This window comes from Capra hircus, chromosome 21 (assembly GCF_001704415.2).
Source record: "Capra hircus breed San Clemente chromosome 21, ASM170441v1, whole genome shotgun sequence".
Taxonomy (NCBI): domain Eukaryota; kingdom Metazoa; phylum Chordata; class Mammalia; order Artiodactyla; family Bovidae; genus Capra; species Capra hircus.
The window spans coordinates 1-13,687 of NC_030828.1; positions in this window are offsets into that span (position 1 = coordinate 1).

Sequence of the window (13,687 nt, forward strand, 5' to 3'; positions counted from 1 at the left end):
AGTCAGGCCTCATCTCGTGTGGATCCATGCAATTCCGCTCTCCACTCGAGAAGGAAATTCAGTGTCAGGCTTCCTAGTGGGTTGACCATAGGGATTGGTGGCTTTCTCTCGAGGTGCCACAGGTTGTCACACCTGCCATCGTGTTCTGAGTCAGTCCTCTGGGTGACTGTCGAGTCAGTGCAGGGGAGTCAGGTGTGCCTGGAGTGCACTGGGACATCTAGGCCTTTTGAAAATGGTGGCACGACCCTGGAGTTCCTCTTGAGCGTCAAGTGGAGACCGCCTCCACTTGAGGTGTGACGGGAAAGCCGGGATTCCCTCCCCAACGAAGCAGGGAAAGGGACCCTCCTCTCGGGATGAGGAGGGAGAACCGGGGCTCTTCTTGAGTTGTGGTGGCACCCTCGGTGTTCCCCCCGAGGGCAGAAGGGAATGTCGGGGAACTTCTTGATTTGCCTGAAGGCTGTCAATGACCCCCTTTTGGCGCACAGGAGGGAAGGTGGGATTTCTCTCGAGACGCCAAGCAGAAAAGGGCACAGCTCGCGTTGAAGGGAGAATCTGCTTGTTTATCACGAGTTGGGGGGGCGGGATTCCTTTCCGAATTACGACGGGGATCTCAGGGACCGGCTTGTGGGGCCTCAGGGAGGTGCAGTCTCCAAGCGAGTCGCTAGGGACCCCTTGGGATTCCTCTGCATTCGCTGCCCGGGCCCAGGTCCTTATCAGGAGTTGAGTCCAGAACTTAAGGTTTCCTCTCGAGTGTCGACACGGGATCGCAGGGTTCTGATGGGGCGTCCACAGGGGAGTCAGGCCTCATCTCGTGTGGAACCATGCAAGTCCGCTCTTCTCTCGAGCCTTAACAGCAGTGTCAGGCTTCCTGTCGACTTGACCATAGGGATTGGGGTCTTTCTCTTGAGGCACCACAGAGCTGTCACACCTGCCATCGTGTTTTTGAATCGGTCCTCAGGGTGACTGTTTGAGTCAGTGCAAGGGAGTCAGATGTGTCTGGAGTGCACTGGAACATCGGGGTCTTTTGAAATGGTGGCACCACCCCTGGAGTTCCTCTCAACGTCAAGTGGAGACCGCCTCCTCTTGAGGTGCGACGGGAATGCCAGGATTCCCTCCCCGACGAAGCAAGGAAACGGACCCTCCTCCAGGATGAGGAGGGAGAACCTGGGCACTTCTGGAGTTGTGGTGGGACGCCTCTGTTCCTCTTGAAATGCAGACGAACTTCTTGAATTGCCTCATGGGTGTCAAGGACACACTTTCGGGGCTCAGAGGGAAGGTGGGATTTCTCTCCAGACACCACAGCGGGAAAAGGTATCAGGTAGTGTTGAGGGGAAATCCTGGTTTTTCTCGAGTTGCGGCGGTTTACTGTCAAGTTACGACGGTGACCTCAGGGACCCACTCCCTCCCGGGTCCTCAGGGAGGTCAGTCTCCTATACGAGTCGGAGGGGCCCCTTGGGATACCTCTGCAGTCACTGCCAGAGCTGATGTCCTCATCTGGATTTGAGGCAGGAACCTCATGTTTCCTCTCCCATGCCGACGTGAATGTCGGGGTTCCTCTGATTTCCACAGGGGCTCAGGCCTCACCCTCCTGTGGAGACATGCAAATCTGTTCTCCTCTCGAGTTGGAAAAGCAGTGTCAGGCTTCCTGTTGGGTTTACATAGGGATTGATGCCTTTACTTGAGGTGCAACAGGGCTATCACACCCGCCATTTTTTTTTGAGTCGGTCCTCGAGGTGACCGTCGAGTCACTTGCAGGGTGTCAGGTGTATCTGGAGTGGCATTGGGACATCGGGGTCTTTGAAATGGTGGTACGACCCTGAAGTTCCTCTCGAGTGTCAAGGTGAGACCGCCTCTCTCTTGTGTGCGACGGGAACGCCAGGATTCCTTTCCAGATGAAGCGGGAAACGGACCCTCCTCTCAGGATGAGGAGGGAAAAACCGGGGCTCTACTTGAGTTGTGGCGGGACCTTGCTGTTCCTCTCGATTGGAGACGGGTACGTCGGGGAACATCTTGAGTTTCCTCAAGGGTGTCAAGGACACTTTCGAGGCTCAAGAGGGAACGTGGATTTCTCTCGAGACAACATAGCGGAAATGCACCTCATCTCGCATTGAAAAGAAGAATCTACTGGGGTTTTTCTCCAGTTGAGTCAGCAAATTTTGGTCCCTCTCGAGTTAAGATTGGTACCTCAGGTACCCACCATTGGGGCCTCAAGGAACGTTCAGTCTTCATGTGAATTGCTAGGGCCCCTCTCGGAATTCCTCTTCAGTTGCTGCCGTTGCTGAGGTCCCATCAGAGTTAAGGCTGGAACCTCAGTGATCCTCTCACGTGCTGACATGGATCTCAGCGTTCCTAGGGGATTCCGCAGGGGAGTCAGTCCTCTCTCGTGGGGAGACATGCAAGTCCGCTCTTCTCTCGAGATGGAAAAGCAGCATCAGATTTCCTGTTGGGTTGAAATAGGGATAGGTGGCTTTCTCTCGAGGTGCCACAGGGCTGTCACACCCGCCATCGTGTTTTGAGTCAGTCCTCGAGGCGACCGTCGAGTCAGTTGCAGGGGAGTCAGGTGTATCTGGAGTCCATTGGGACATCAGGGTCATTTGAAATGGTGGCACGACCCGGGAGTTCATCTCGAGTGTTAAGTGGAGAATGCATTCTCTTGAGTTGCGACGGGAACGCCAGGATTCCTTTCCCGATGAAGCAGGGAAACAGATCCTCCTCTCGGGATGAGAGGGGAAACCGGGGCTCCTCTTGAGCTGTGGTGGGACCATCAGTGTTCCTCTCGAGTCGAATCGGGTATGTAGAGGAACTTCTTGAGTTTCTTCAAAGGTGTCAAGGACCCTTTAGAGGCTCAAGAGGGAAGATGGGATTTCTCTCGAGACGCTGCACTGGAAAGGGCCTCATCTAGCTTTCAGGGGAGAATCTCCTGTCTTTTCTTGAGTTGCCAGCAGGAAACTTGGGGTCCCTCTCGAGTTACAACAGGGACCTCAGGGATCCGCTCGTGGGGGCTTCAAAATGTCCAGGCTCCATGCGAGTTGTGAGGGGCCTCTAGAGATATCTCTGCAGTCGGTGCGGGGCCGAGGTCCTCATCTGGAGTTGAGCTGGAACCTCAGGGTTCCTCTCCGTGCCGACACTCATGGTTCCTCTGGGTTTTCCACAGGGGAGTCAGGCCTCATCTCGTGTGGAATCATGCAAGTCCACTCTCCTCTTGAGCTGGAAATACAGTGTCAGGCTTGATATCAGGTTGAATTAGGGATCACTGACTTTCTCTCGAGGTGCCACAGGGCTGTCACACCCGCCGTCCTGTTTTGAGTCAGTCCTTGGGGTGTCCGTCGAGTCATTTGCAGGGAAATCAGGTGTATCTGAAGTGCATTGGGATATCGGGGGCTTTTGGAATGGTGGCACGACCCCTGGTGTTCCTGTCGAGTGTCAAGTTGATTCCGCCTCCTCTTGAGTTGTGACGGGAATGCCGTGATTCCTTTCCAGACGAGGCAGGGAAACGGACCCTCCTCTCGAAAGGAGGAGGGATAACCGGGTCTTTTCTTGAGTTGTGGCGGGACTCTCGGTGTTCCTCTCTACTGGAGACTGGTATATCAGGAACATCTTGAGTGCCTCAAGGGTGTCAAGGACCCTCTCCAGGCTCAAAAGGGAAGGTGGTATTTCTCTCAAAAGACCGCAGTGGAACAGGGCCTCATCTCGCGTTGAGGGGAGTATCTCCTGATTTTTCTCGAGGTGCAGCAGTAAACTTGGGGTCCCTCCTCGAGTTACAATTGGGACATCAGGGACCTGCTTGTGAGGGCCTCAAGACGTCCAATCTCCATGCGACTTGCGAGGGGTCTCTAGGGCTACCTCTGCAGTCGCTGCCAGGGCCGAAGTCCTCATCTGGTGTTCAGGCCGGAACCACAGGGTTTCTCTCCTGTGCCAACATGTATATCAGGGTTCCTCTGGGGATTCCACAGGGGAGTCAGGCCTCGTCTCGTGTGGAATCATGCAAGTCCACTCTCCTCTCAACCTGGAAATGCAGTGTCAGGCTTGATGTTGGGTTGAATTAGGGATCGGTGGCTTTCTCTCGAGGTGCCACAGGGCTGTCACACCCACCATCCTGTTTTGAGTCAGCCCTCTGGGTGACTGTCAAGTCAGTTACAAGGGAGTCAGGTGTATCTGGATTGCATTGGGACATCAGGGTATTTTGGAATGGTGGCACGACCCCTGGAGTTCCTCTTGAGTGTCAAGTTGATTCCGCCTCCTCTTCAGTTGTGATGGGAACGCCGTGATTCCTTTCCCAACGAAGCAGCAAAACGGTCCCTCCTCTCGAAAGGAGGAGGGAAAACCGGGTCTCTTTTTGAATTGTGGCGGGACCCTCGGTGTTCCTCTCGACTGGAGATGGGTATGTCTGGGAACTTCTTGAGTTTCCTCAAGCGTGTCAAGGACCCTTTCCAGGCTCAAGAGGGAAGGTGGGATTTCTCTCGAGACACGGCAGCGGAAAAGGGCCTCATCTCGCGTTGACAGGAGAATCTCCTAGTTTTCTCGAGTTATGGCAGCAAACTTGAGGTCCCTCTGGAGTTACGACGGGGACCTCAGGGATCGGCTCGTGGGGGCCTCAGGAACGTCCAGTTTCCATGCGAGTAGCTAGGGGTCTCTTGGGATTCCTCTGCAGTCACTGCCGGTGCTGAGGTCCTCATCTGGAGTTGAGGCCAGAACCTCAGGGTTCCTCTTCAGGGCCGACATGGATCTCGGGGTACCTCTGGGTTTTCCACAGGGGAGTCAGGCCTCTTCTCGTGTGGAGACATTCAAGTCCGCTCTCCTCTCGAGCTGGAAAGGCAGTGTCAGGTTTCCTGTCAGGCTGACATAGGGATTGGTGGGTTTCTCTCAAGGTGCCAAAGGGCTGTCACACCCGTCAAAGTGTTTTGAATCAGTCCTCGGGGTGACCGTCAAGTCAGTTGCAGGGGAGTCAGGTGTATCTGGAGTGCATTGTGACATCGGGGTATTTTGAAACTGTGGCACGACCCCTGGAATTCCTCTTGAATGTCAAGGTGAGATCGCCTCCTCTTGAGGTGCGACGGGGAGGCAGCGATTCCTTTCCCGACAAAGCAGGGAAACCGACACTCCTCTTGGGAGAGGGAGGGAAAACCTGGGCTCTACTTGAGTTGTGGTGGGACCATTGGTGTTCCTCTCAAGTGGAGTCAGGTATGTCGGGGAAATTCTTGAGTTGCCTCAAGAGTGTCAAAGACCCACCCGAGGCTCAAGAGCGAAGGAGGGAATTCTCTCAAGACACCACAGCGGAAAAGGGCCTCATCTCGTGTTGAGGGCAGAATATCCTGGTTCTTCTCAAGTTGCAGCAGCGAACATGGTGTCCCTCTCGATTTACAAAGGGGACCTGAGGAATCCGCTCTTGGAGGCCTCAGGAACGTCCAGTCTCCATGCGAGTTGCGACAGGCCTCTCGGGATTCCTCTACACTCGCTGCTGGGTTTGAGGTGAGGTCCTCATCTGGAGTTGATGCCAGAACCTCAGTGTTCCACTTATGTATCTTGGGGTTCCTCTGGCGTTTTACAGCGAAGATGGGCCTTGCCTCATGTGGAGACATGCAAGTCCGCTCTCTTCTCAAGCTGGAAAAGCAGTGTCAGACTTCCTGTCGGGTTGACATAGGGATCGATGGCTTTCTCTCAAGGTGCCACAGGGCTGTCACATCACCTTCGTGTTTTGAGTCCGTCCTTGGGAGTCAGTTGCAAGGGAGTCAGGTGTAAGAGTGCATTGGGACATCAGGGTCTTTTGAAATAGTGGCACGACGCCTGGAGTTCCTCTCGAGGGTTAAGGTGAGACCGCCTCCTCTTGAGGTGTGAAAGGAACACCGGGATTCCTTTCCTGATGAAGTGGGAAATGGACCCTTCTATTGGGATGAGGAGGGAAAACCGGGGCTCTTCTTGAGTTGTGGCTGGACCCTCGGTATTCCTTTCGAGTGGAGACGGGTATGTCGGGGAACTTCTTGATTTGCCTCAAGGGTGTCAAGGACCCTTTCGAGGCTCAAGAGGGAACGTGGGATTTTTTCGAGACGAGCAGCGGAAAAGGGCCTCAACTCGCGTTGAGAGGAGAATCTATTGATTTTCACCAGTTGCGGCAGCAAACTTTTGGTCAGTCTCTAGTTAGGATGGGAACCTCAGGGACCCACTCATGGGGGCATCAGCAACGTCCAGTCTCAATGCGAGTTGTGAGGGGCCACTCGGGATTACTCTGCAGTCACTACTGGGGCCGAGGTTCCCATCTAGAGTTAAGGCCGTAACCTCAGGGTTCTTCTCCCTTGCCAACATGGATCTCGGGGTTCCTCTGGGGTTTCCACAGGGGAGTCAGGCCTCGTCTCGTGTGGAGACATGCAAGTCCGCTCGCCTCTCTCTCTGGAAAAGCAGTGTCAGTCTTCCTGTTCGGCTGACATAGGGATCGGAGGCTTTCTCTTGAGTTTCCACAGGGCTGTCACACCCGCCATCATGTTTCAAGTCGGTCCTAGGGGTGACGGGGGAGTCAGTTACAGGGGAGTCAGTTGTATCTGGAAAGAATTGGGATATCAGGGTCTTTTGAAATGGTGGCACGACCCCTGGAGTTCCTCTTGAGAGTCATGTTGAGACTGCCTACACTTGAAGTGTGATGGGAACACCGCGATTCCTTTCCCGATGAATCAGGGAAACGGACCCTCCTCTCAGGAGGCGGAGGGAAAACGGGGGCTCTTCTTGAGTTGTGGCGGGATCCGCGGTATTCCTCTGGAGTGGAGACGGGTATGTCGGGGAACTTCGTGAGTTGCCTCAAGGGTGTCAAGGACCCTTTCGAGGCTTCAGAGGGAAGGAGGGATTTCTCTCAAGAAGCCACAGGGGAAAAGGGCATCATATCGCATTGAGGGGAGAATCTCCTGGTTTTCCTCGAGTTGCAGAAGCAAACTTGGGGTCCCTGACTAGTCACGACGGGGACCTAAGGGAACCGCTTGTGGGGGCACCAGCAATGTCCAGTCTCCATGCAAGTTTAGAGGGGCCTCTCGGGATTCCTCTGCCATCGCTGCCGGGGCTGAGGTCCTCATCTGGAGTTGAGGCCGGAACCTCGGGGTTCCTATCCCGTGCCAACATGGATCTCGGGGTTCCTCTGGGGTTTCCGCAAGGGAGTCAGGCCTCGTATCTTGTGGAGACATGCAAGTCTGCTCTCCTCTCGAGCTGGAAAACCAGATTCATGCTTCTGTCGGGTTGACATAGGTATCGGTGGGTTTCTCTCAAGGTGCCACAGGGCTGTCACACCTGCCATCGTGTTTTGAATTGGTCCTCTGGGTGACCATCGAGTCAGTTGCAGGGGAGTCAGGTGTATCTGGAGTGCATTGGAACATGGGTTCTTTTGAAATGATGACATGAGCTCTGGGGTTTCTCCCAAGTGTCACGTTGAGACCGCCTCCTTTTGAGGCGAATTCCTTTCCCAACGAATCAGGGAAATGGACTCTCCTCTAGGGATGAGGGCGGAAAATCGGGGCTCTTCTTCAGTTGTGCTGAAAACCTCGGGATTCCTCGCGAGTGGAGACGGGTATGTCGGGGAACTTCTTGAGATGCCTTGAGTCTCAAGGACCCTTTTGAGGCTCAAGAGGGAAGGTGCGATTTCTCTCGGGATGCTGCAGTGGAAAAGGGGCCTCATCTCACGTTGAGGGGAGAATATCCTGGTTCTTCACAAGTTGCGACAGCAAACATGGTGTCCCTCTCGATTTATGAAGAAGACCTGAAGGACCCGCTCGTGGGGGCCTCAGGAACGTCCAGTCTCCATGCGAGGTGAGAGGGGCCTCTCAGGATTCCTCTGCAGTCGCTGCCAGGGCCGAGGTACTCATCTGGAGTTGATGCCAGAACTTCAGTGTTGCATTCCCTTGCCGACATGTATCTCGGGGTTCTTCTGGGGTTTTATGGCGGAGTCGGGCCTCGTCTCATGTGGAGACATGCAAGTCTGCTCTTCTCTCTAGCTGGAAAAGCAGTGTCAGATTTCCTTTTGGGTTGACATTGGGATCGGCGGCTTTCTTTTGAGGCACCACATGGCTGTCACACCCGCCTTCGTGTTTAGAGTCTGTCCTCGGGATGACCGTCAAGTCAGTTGCAAGGGAGTCAGGTGTATCTGGAGTGCATTGGAACATAGGGGTCTTTTGAAATGGTGGCACCACCCATGGAGTTCTTCTCAGGTGTCAAGTGGAGAACTCCTCCTCTTGAAGTGCTACCGGAATGCCGGAATTCCTTTCCCAACGAAGCAGGGAACAGACCCTCCTCTCAGGATGAGGAGGGAAAACCGGCGCTCCTCTTGAGTTGTGACGGGACCCTCAGTGTTCCTCTTGAGTGGATTCGGGTATGTCGGGGAACTTCTTGAGTTGCCTCAAGGGTGTCAAGAACCCTTTTGAGGCTCAAGAGGGAAGGTGGGATTTCACTCAAGATGTCGCAGGGTAAAAGGGCCTCATCTCGCGTTGAGGGGGGAATCTCCTGCTTTTTTCGAGTTGCAGCAGCAAACTTGTGGTCCCTCTCGAGTTACAAAGGGGAAATCAGGGACCCGCTTATTGGGGCCTCAGGAACGTCCAGTGTCCATGCGAGTTGTAAGGGGCCTCTCGGGATTCCTCTACAGTCGCTACCGGAGCCAAGGTCCTCATCTGGAGTTGAGGTAGGAACCTCAGGGTTCCTCTCCTGATCCGATATGGATCTGGGGGTTCTTCTGGGGTTTCCACAGGGAAGTCAGGCCTCGTCTCATGAGGAGACATGTAAGTCTGCTCTCTTCTTGAGCTGAAAAAGCAGTGTCAGGCTTCCTGTCGGGTTGACATAGGGTTTGGTGGCTTTTTCTCAAGGTGCCACAGGGCTGGCACACCCACCATCTTGTTTTGAGTTGGTCCTCAGGGTGACCATCGAGTCAGTTCCTGGGGAATCAGGTGTATCTTGAGTGAACTGGACATCAGGGTCTTTTGAAATGGTGGCACGACCCCTAGATTCTGCTTGAGTGTCAAGTTGAGACAGCCTTCTCTTGAGGTGGGACGGGAACACCGGGATTCCTTTACTGACGAAGCAGGAAAATAGACCCTCCTGTCGGGATGAGGAGGGGAAAGGGAGGCTCTTCTTGAGTTGTGATGGGACCCTTGAGGTTACTTTCGAGAAAAGACGGGTATGTCAGTGGTATTCTTGAGTTGCCTCAAGGGTGTCAAGGACCCTTTCCAGGCTCAAGAGGAAAAGTGTGATTTCTCTCGAGACGCTGCAGCGGAAAAGTCCTCATCTCGCGTTGAGGGGAGAATCTTCTGGTTTTTTTTCGAGTTGCGGCAGCAATCTGGGTTTCCTCTCGAATTACAATGGGAACCTAATGGACCCGCTCGTGGGGCCTCAGGAATGTCCAGTGTCCATGCGAGTTGTGAGGGGACTCTCGGGATTCCTCTGCAGTTCCTGTCAGGGACGAGGTCCACATCTGGAATTGAGGCCGGAACCTCATGATTCCTCTCCCATGCCAAATTGGATTCTGGGGTTCCTCTGGAGTTTCTAAGGGGAGTCAGGGCTCGTCTTCTGTTAGACATGCAACTCTGCTCTCCTCTCGAGCTGGAAAAGTAGTGTCAGGCTTCCTCTCTGATTGACATAGGGATCAGTGGCTTACTCTCCAGGCTCCCCAGGGCTGTCACACCTGCCATCGTGTTTTAGCCGATCCTCGGGGTAACCGTTGAGTCAGTGCAGGTGATTCAGGTTTATCTGAAGTGCATTGTGACATTGGGGTCTTTTGAAAAGGTGACACGACTCCTGGAGTTCCTCTCGAGTGTAAAGTTGAGACCGCCTCCCCTTGAGGTGCGACAGGAACACTGCGATTCCTTTCCCGACAAAGCAGGGAAATGGACCTTACTCTAGGCTGAGGAGGGAAAATCTGGGCTCTTCTTGAGTTGTGGCAGGACCCTCGGGGTTCCTCTTGAGTAGAGACTAGTGTGTCGGGGAACTTCTTGAGTTTCCTCAAGGGGGTCAAGGACACTTTCGAGGCTTAGGAGGGAAGGTGGGATTTCTCTCGAGCCGCCGCAGTGGAAAAGGGCCTCATCTTGTGTTGAGGGGAGAATCTATTGGGTTTTTTTTTTTTTTCGAGTTGCAGCAGCAAACGTGGGGTTCTTCTCAATTTATGACGGGGAACTCAGGGACACGCTCTTGGGGCCTCAGGGAAGTCCAGTCTCCATACGAGTTGCCAGGGGCCTCTCAGAATTCCTCTGCAGTTGCTGCTGCAGCTGAAATCCTCATCTGGAGTTGAGGCCGGAACCCCAGGTTTCCTCTCCAGAGCCCACATGGATCTCCGTGTTCCTCTGGAGTTTCCACAGGGATGTCAGGTCTCCTCCTGTGTGGAGACATGCAAGTCCGCTCAGCTGTCGAGTTGGAAAAGAAGTGTCAGGCTTCCTGACGGGCTGACATAGGGATTGATTGCTTTCTCTCGAGGTGCCACAGGGCTGTCACACCTGCCATCATGTTTTGAATCGATCCTCGGGTTGTCTGTCAAGTCAGTGCAGGGGAATCATATGAATCTGTAGTACACTGGGACATTGGGGTCTTTTGAAATAGTGGCACGAACACTGGATTTCCTCTCAAGTGTAAAGTTGAGACCGCCTCCTCTTGAGATGCGACAGGAAAGCCAGAATTCCTTTCCCAATGAAGCAGGTAAATGGACCCTCCTCTAGGGATGAGGAGGGAAAACTGGGGCTCCTCTTAAGTAGTGAGGGGATCCTCGGTGTTCCTCTCGAGTGGAGACTGGTGTGTCGGGGAACTTCTTGAGTTGCATCAAGGGTGTCAAGGACCCTTTCAAGGCTCAAGAGGGAAGGTGGGAATTCTAGAGATGCCACAGTGGAAAAGGGCTTCATCTCGCATTGAGAGGAGAATCTCCTGGTTTTTCTCGAGTTCCAGCAGCGAACTTGGGGTTCCTCTCGAGTTGTGATGTGCACATCAGTGACCCGCTCGTGGGGCTTAAGGAAAGTCCAGTCTCCATGCGTGTTGCCAGGGGCAACTCGGGATTCCTCTGAAGTCGCTGCCGGGGCCGAGGTCCTCATCTGGAGTTGAGGCTGGAACCTCAAGTTTCCTCTCAAGTGCCAACATGGAACTCTGGGTTTCTCTGGAGTTTCCACAGGGCAGTCAGGCCTTGACTTGTGTAGAGGCATGCAAGTCCGCTCTCCTCTCGAGCTGGAAAAGCAGTGTCAGGCTTCATGTTGGGTTGACATAGGAAACGGTGGCTTTGTCTCGAGGAGCCACAAGGCTGTCACATCTGCCATCGTGTCTTGAGTCGATCCTAGGGGTGACCTTCGAGTAAGTGCAGGGGAATCAGCTGTATCTGAAGTTCATTGGGACATCAGGGTCTTTTGAAATAGTGGCACGACCTCTGGAGTTTCTCTCAAGTGTCACATTGAGACCGCCTCCTTTTGAGGTGCGACGGGAACGCTGGGATTCCTTTCCCAACGAATCAGGGAAATGGACCCTCCTCTAGGGATGAGGGTGGAAAATCGGGGCTCTTCTTCAGTTGTGCCGGGAACCTCGGGATTCCTCGCGAGTGGAGATAGGTATGTTGGGGAACTTCTTGAGATGCCTCAAGGGTTTCAAGGACCCTTTCGAGGCTCAAGAGGGAAGGTGGTATTTCTCTCAGGACGCTGTGGCGGAAAAGGGCCTCATCTCGAGTTGAGGGGAGAATCTCCTGGTTTTTCTCAAGTTGTGGATCAAACTTGGTGTTCCTCTCGAGTTATGACAGCGACCTCAGGGACCTGCTTGTGGGGCCGCAGCAAAGTCCAGTCTCCATGCGAGTTGGGCGGGGCCTCTTGGGATTCCTCTGCAGTCGCGGCCGGGGCTGAGGTCCTCATCTGGAGTTGAGGCCGGAACCTCAGGTTTCCTCTCCAGTGCCAACATGGATCTCGGGGTTCCTCTGGAGTTTCCACAGGGGAGTCAGGCCTCGACTCGTGTGGAGACATGCAAGTCTGCTCTCCTCTCGAGCTGGAAAAGCAGTGTCAGATTTCCTGTCGGGTTGACATAGGGATCTGTGGCTTTCTCTCGAGGTTCCACAGGGCTATCACACCTGCCATTGTTTTCTGAGTCGATCCTCCGGGCGAACGTCGAGTCAGTGCAGGGGAGTCAATTGTATCTGGAGTGCATTGGGACATCAGGGTCTTTTGAAATGGTGGCACGACCCCTGAAGTTCCTCTCGAGCGTCAAGTGGAGACCGCCTCCTCTTGAGGAGCGACAGGAATCCTGAGATTCCTTTGCCGACGAAGCAGGAAAATGGACCCTGATCTTAGGATAAGGAAGGAAAACTAGGGCTCTTCTTAAGTTTTTGTGGGACCCTCAGTGTTGCTCTCGAGTGGAGACAGATATGTCAGGGAACTTCTTGAGTTGCTTCAAGGGTTTCAAGGACTCTTTCAAGGCTCAAGTGGGAAGGTGGGATTTCTCTCGTGACCCCACAGTGGAAAAGGGCCTCATCTCGCATTGAGGGGAGAATCTCGTGGTTTTTCTCCAGTTGTGGCAGGAAACTTGGGGTTCCTCTCGAGTTACAACAGGGACCTCAGGGACCCGCTCATGTGGCCTCAGGAAATTCCATTCTCCATTTGAGTTGTGAAGGGCTTCTCTGGATTCCTCTCCTGTCGCTGCCTTGGCCGAAGTCTGCATCTGGACATGAGGCCGGAATCTCAGGTTTCCTCTCTAGTGCTGCCATGTATCTCGGGTTTCCTATGGAGTTTCCACAGAGGAAACAGGCTTTGTCTCGTTTGGAGACATGCAAGTCCGCTCTCCTCTCGAGCTGGAAAAACAGTGTCAGGTTTCCTGTCAAGTTGCCATTGTGATTGGTGGCTTTCTTTTGCGGTACCACAGGGCTGTCAGACCTGTCATCGTGTTTTGAGTAGATCCTCAGGGTGACCGTCGAGTCAGTGCTGGGGAGTCAGGTGTATCTGGAGTGGATTGGCACATTGGGGTCTTTTGAATTCGTGGCACAACCCCTGGAGTTCCTCACGAGTGTCAAGTGGAGACCACCTCCTCTTGAGATGCATCGGGAACACCGGGATTCCTTTCTGGACGAATCAGGGAAACGGACTCTCCTTTCGAGATGAGGAGGGATAACCGGGGCTCTTCTTGAGTGGTGGCAGGACCCTCAGTGTTACTCTCGAGTGGAGATGGGTATGTCGGGGAACTTCTTGAGTTGCCTCAAGGGTGTCAAGGACCCTTTCGAAGCTCAAGAGGGAAGGTGGGATTTCTCTTGAGATGCCGCAGTGGAAAAGGGCCTCATCTCGCATTAAGTGGAGAATCTCCTGGTTTTTCTCGAGTTGCAGCAGGTAAATTGGGGTCCCTCTCGAGTTATTACTTGGACCTCAGGGACACGCTCGTGGGGCCTCAGGAAAGTCCAGTCGCCATGCGAGTTGCAAGAGGCCTCTTGGGATTCCTCTGCAGTCGCTGCCTGAGCCGAGGTCCTCATCTGGAATTGAGACGGGAACCTCAGGGTTCCTCTCCAGAGCTGACATGGATCTCGGGGTTCCTCTGGAGTTTCCAAAGGGGAGTCAGGCCTCTTCTCATGTGGAGACATGCAAGTCCTCTCTACTCTCGAGCTGGAAAAGCAGTGTCAGGCTTCCTGTCGAGTTCACATAGGGATCGGTGGCCTTCTCTCAAGGTTCACAGGGCTGTCAAACCTGCCATCCTGTTTTGAGTCGATCCTCGGGGTGACCATCGATTCATT